Source organism: Gallinula chloropus (assembly GCF_964237585.1).
Source record: "Gallinula chloropus genome assembly, chromosome: 3".
NCBI lineage: Eukaryota > Metazoa > Chordata > Aves > Gruiformes > Rallidae > Gallinula > Gallinula chloropus.
In genome coordinates, this window is record NC_140087.1 from 37,908,581 (window position 1) to 37,914,580 (window position 6,000).

A 6,000-nucleotide genomic window follows, 5' to 3' on the forward strand; every position below is an offset into this window, starting at 1 on the left:
CGTTATTCTAGCATAGCAAAGCTGAGTACACTGGGGAGCAAAATCAGTTCTTATGCAATAGTTTCCTAAGCCCTCTACTTTGTGATATCACACACAAGTATTTGAAGATCCTCTCAGAGGACAGTATTGTGCCCACCACCAACTCCAGGATCACTTCCTCCAACCGTGCAGCTGAGGAGACAGGCACATTTGCCCTTCCCAGACTGCTTAATTCCTCAGTTCTTGTGCTTAAGATTCAAAGCATGCTCAACGGAGCCTCAGAACATACCAACATTGCTTTAAAAAGCAAACACACATCCATCTTTCTGCACCTTTGCTGGCAGAAGTTACCTAGGTTAGTGCCCTTGGGGGCTTGCAGCAGGCAGAGTGCAGCTAGGAGTCAGCAGCTCAGGGAGTTCCTCTCCAAAACACAGATTTGTTATTTAAAGGGTTTACAACACACTTGCATTTGCCCCAACACAGAGTGCAGGGACATACCTGAAGCCCTAAGGAGTATCCCAAATGCCAGTGGCAAGATCCTAGAGAACAGAGAACCAGCACTTGCCTCTAGCCAAAATAAAAAGATATTTTGTGTGAGGACTTCCATGAATTAACAGAAGATTAGTCATACCATCTCTTTGAGAGACACTGTGCAGTGTCAAGCAATGTGTTAATAAAGGAGAGGAAAGTGTCAGAAGAGAAAGCTGTGATATACCATAACTCTTCCCCTGAATTTTAATTTCTGAGTACACGCTTCAAGAAAGATCTGCACAATACTAGAAAGCCTCACATTAAGAGCAGAGCTTTGCATTTTCTGCATACTCAGCATGAGGCCCCCAGGCAGTAGTTGTTATAGCAACTAGTCTTCAAAGATCTTACTACTGTCCTGCGCTCCCGGAAAGATGTCACACTGGGCAAGAAGTATTTGGGGGACAACATTTCACATTATTCTAACATACATCTACATAAGACAAAGATTAGTAAATATAAGGGTGTGGAACCAAACAATTGTTATTCTATTGGGTTTCTTTTGTTAGATCTTATGATGGTGTTTCAAGGTAGTCTTCCCCTTTACCACCCGATTCTCTAAACAGGATGAATTACAAGACATCCTTAATAGATACACTAGGCTAACAATAGGAAGGAAATTCACATCCATTTTACAAAGGTTGATGTCAAGATACCCATTCCTTCCTTTAGCCCCTGTCAGTGCTTTTCCTCCCCTGTCATCTCAGAGCCCCAGCCAGCACTTCAGACCCAAAACACACAGCCCTTCCCTGTCCTACCGAAATCAGATCCTCTTGGTGAAACACCGGAGATGCACAAACTTCAGGGGACAGATCAAGCAATCCTTCATCCTCAGTAAGGGAGGCAAAAGCACTGTCCACAGAGAGCATGCCTGCATCCCTGCACAGCAAGGACCTGCTCTCCCCAGTACTTGTCCCATGACTGCTAGGAAGGAGATGGTGGGTCATGGCCAGGAGAGATGGCTCACGGAGCAAGGCAAGGCAGGCAACAGGCTGGCAAGCACAGCCCAAGCCTTGCTGTGAGAAAGGCACACAGACCAGTTGCAGCAGGCTGAAGGCACAAGTCTCCTGGTAGAAGTCACAGTCCCCAGGGTGTTTTCTTGGCCAAAACAATACAACTTTTCTCAAAGGGCTGTGAAGGTCTGCCTCACACTTGAACAACAGCTTCTTGAAGCATTAAGACAGCATTAGGCTCAAGGTAAGCAATTACATGGGTCAACAGGTACAACTAGGACATGGGAATTTTCTGTCATTTCCACAGGTTCTCCTGCATCACTGTCAGGTTTTAGGTGTTTTGTTGTGTGTGGGGGTGTTTTTGTGGGGTTTTTTTTTGTTTCAGGTTTGAGGATTTTTTGTGGGGTTTTTGTGTTTGTTTGGTTGGGGTTTTTTTAATGAGGCAGAGAGAAGCCTACCAGTAAGCTGCCAGTAAAGGCCCATGAATTAGCCCCATTTGGCATTTGGGCTCAAGAAGACACAGTTGCTATTTTACTTCCTGAATTTATATTAGAAATTCAGGAAGTATTTCAGAGATTATATAAAAATCTATTGCACATAGCTACTGCTATTCCATCCAAAACTATCATTAGGGCCATCAGGACAATTTAAAAAAACCCATTTTTCCTCCACTTCAAATAGATAAGTTGCTTGCATATAAGCATTCCTCTTCTTTCTACACCTTGAAATGATTGCCCTATCATGCATAGTGAATGGCATGCCAACACAACTCCATCCAGGCTGCACTAACACACATTCACTACTTACAAATTCTCAGATTGGATTTTACCTTTATTTGCATCACCTGCAATCCAGTTATACAACCCACTGATAGCAGTAGGTGTCCCACTGACAGATCTGTGTAACTAGATATTTGAGTTGTGCTCACAGAACTGGGCATAGCATTGTTCAAGACACTCAAGTTGTTTAGGCTGTTGTTTTTTTTTGGGGGGGTGGGGGGGGAAGGGAGGGACAGGGGGAGAGGGGTGTGCAGACATAGTCCAACAACTGAATTGTGTTCTCCAACTTGTGGGTCCTGCACCACCTCCTGCTGGATTTGCTGACACATCTCCATCACATAATTATGCTTCAGTTGCTCCTATTTCTACCAAATGGAGACTATTTAGTCTGAAGTTTTCCATGCCAGAAGATTGCCCCAGGCTCAATTCTTTTGCAAGCTTTCAAGCTTGACTGGTTCAGCTGTTTCTAAGAATAAGGTGAGAAGAAAAATACGTATGTTGCTTAGCTCAAAAACAAACCCTTCCTTGCTTCCTACAAATAAAACATTCCTTTGCAACTCTGACACTGATACAGAGGGCAGAAATACGTACAAGCCTCGTTGCATGGGAAAAGAACAGAATGCAGTCCCTTAAGTGTAATGATTATCTCTCAGTGTAATTTTGAAAGTCATAGTAGAGCATTAAGTTCAATAGTGCTTTATATTCAACATGAATGCTCCTTTTATGTGGGGACACATCTTTTTGGTTGTAACAGGCAAAAGTATTGTTTAGTATTTTATACATGATTGAAGGCCAGCATTAATATACATTTATATTATGTCTTTACATTAGTTGCATATAACATATTATATTACACACCTATAAGCATTACTCAGAATTTTATTGCTCTTTTAAAAAGCCTTTTCCTTAACCTGCAGGAAAGGTCCCTCTTTTCTTTGTGAGCAGTCTACTTCATACTGATGCTGAAAACTGAACATGGTACTTAAGCTACAGGACAGACACCCAGAAGCAAGCTTGTCTTGCTGAGGTCTCAAAGTTTAGGAAGCTTGCATGCTTTAGAAAGCTTCCCCTGCAATCTTCTGAAATAGACTATCAACAAAACACTCAGTTGCATCCTCCACTCAGTGCAGTAGTAATATGGGGGAACCAAAAGCTCAAAGAGCCCTAATTCTTGCCAGGGTCACGCAGGCCAGTCCAAGACTTGGCCTTCTGAAACTGCAGTAGGCAGGTCTTTTTGATTAACCAGGAATGACCAAGAGCAAGAGGCCTAAACCTACTTCTGCTTGCAACTTTGCCTTTTAAGCTTAGCTGGACATAATGTTCAGTTGTTTCTACTTCCCTCTCCTCAGAAAACCACTGACTTCAAGAGTTAGTTTGACAGTGGTTTCTCTACACACAATCACTTGCTGTAAGGGGCATGCCAAGCCATTGGATCTAGATTATTAGAGTACAACTTTCAGCAAGGCTCCTTGTAAAGACATATACGAAACTGCAGTTAATAAGACATGTTCATGAGATCAGTTATTCTTTAACACCAATTTAGAGCTGGAAGATAGTACCATATTGGGATCAACTCCAGGCATAAACAAAGGCGGCAGTTACCTAGAGAAGCAGACTGTCACCGAACAGCCTTCCCCCAATCTTGCCTACACCAGAGCCCCAAAGATATAGATGGATGTTGCTACAAAACGCAGGTAAGCACTGCTGGGCAGCAACTGGCCCCACATACAGAAGTGACAGAAGTCTCTGGCCTGCCCTGTCCAACCCTCAAGTCCCCTGGCAGCTGCAGCAGCAATGCAAGGCTCTTCAGAGCTCTTCCCTGACCCACTGTCCCACCTCCAGCCTATTATCCTCCCTCCCCTTGCCAAGTGAGCAAGATGCTTGGCTTGACAAGCCCAGGTCTTTGCACTTAGAGTCACCTGTCATCCTCACACCCCATCAGCAGCTTTGCTGGCTCCAAACAACAGCAGCTCTAAGCAGCTAAACAGCCTGAGGTAGCACAGGCTGGGAGCAGCAGGAAAAACTCCTTTCCCATATCTGACTTCAACAGCATCTCTACAACTGCCAAGCTGAGGTAGTTTTGCTTTTCTACCTCATGATATTTGAAGAGGACTATTCCTATCTTCAAGAACATCCCAGTTGTGACAGAAGCAGACTATTTGCCCAATCAGGCACATTTCAATACCTTAACATACAGGTCCCATAATAGTCACGCAGTACCATGTAAGTCAGTTAAATCCACTAAGATACCCTACAGGACTGACCATCATCATCACTGATGACAGGAACTGTGACAATATTACAAAGATGTGCACATAGGTGGAAATGACTTGAAGACCCTTCCATCTTGAGGGCTCCAGCCCCCCACCCAAACTGGACAGGCAGCATCACCAAGATATAGCAGTTCCTCAACTCAACAGGCTGCCTAGGTCCCTCAGAACACAATAGACAAGCGGCATGCACGTGACAAAGCCAATCTTACAGACACGTCTATCAAATCTATTGCTTTATATAAAAATATGAAAGAGATACCAGAAATATCATAAAGATCACAAAATACCTTGCCCATATGTATAAGGTGCACATGTGCGAGTGTACAGAGAGACATCTAAGAGGTCTGCACTGCCAGATTCCTTTGGTGCTACGTATCTTCTCATTCTGCTCTCCCGTGTATGAGTGACTCAGTCATATGTTCCCTAAGGACAGAAACGTCTATTGGTGGTGATGGGGAAAAGGCAGGGACATTTCTCTCAAGCTACAACAAAGCAACATTCTGCCAATACTGCAGTCATTACCAAATTGTTTTTCAAGCACCAGGGGGAGGGGTGGAAGATCCTCCCTTTTAGTGCTACAAAGAACATACGCATTTCCATAAATCATACAATCAGCATTTACAGCACAACATCCCTATGAAAAGAGTGCATCAGCTGAAGTCTTAATTTGTTTTGCCTAAGTGCTCAGCTCCTATTAGCAGGGATTACATCTTGCTCTTAAACAGTGAGACTAAATTTTACATTTTTAATAAAGCCTGTTTTTCTCTGCCAGAATGCCATTCAAATCAAAATGTTTTTCACTACCTTCTTATTTTCCTGCTGACTCAATTACTGAATTAGAGTTTGCTACATGATTTTCATATCCATTCCTTAAATCAAACAGCTTATTTGATGTTGAATTTTCTACACATACCAATTTCATAAAGCATCGTAATTCGATGTTTTTACACTATAGGAGGAACACCCCTCTCTGCCTTCACATGATTTTTTCAGACAAGGCTTTCAGAAGAAAGTTGCACAGATAAATTCATATGAAAAAAACACTAGCATATGTTAAGCAGCTGTCCTGTCTTTGGAAAGACAAAAGTTCTCTCAACATTCAGTAGGCAGCAAGGTTGCTAAATGCAGATACCAACTCATTTTTGCTGGTCCTGAAAAAAAACTTTTTAGGAGCCACTGAGTAATATTATAAGCTTGAAACAGCATGCCAGGCTTCCGTCCGTCATTCTCGAGGGCAAAGTCATGTTTTCAAGAAAGCTGTTGGGTGGTTTCAGAATTAAACCTTTATCACATACATAAAAAGAATCATTGACTTGTCTATGAGCTGCTGGTGCCCACACAAATAGCAAGCTGAGTAACATCTGATAAGATACTTGTCTGCTGCGTCAGTATATCATATTGAAGAATAAGCTCTGAAGAACACAATCACTGCAATAATCAAATTCCACATCATTCTTCAGTAAATACATTTTCCAGAAGATACAGGAC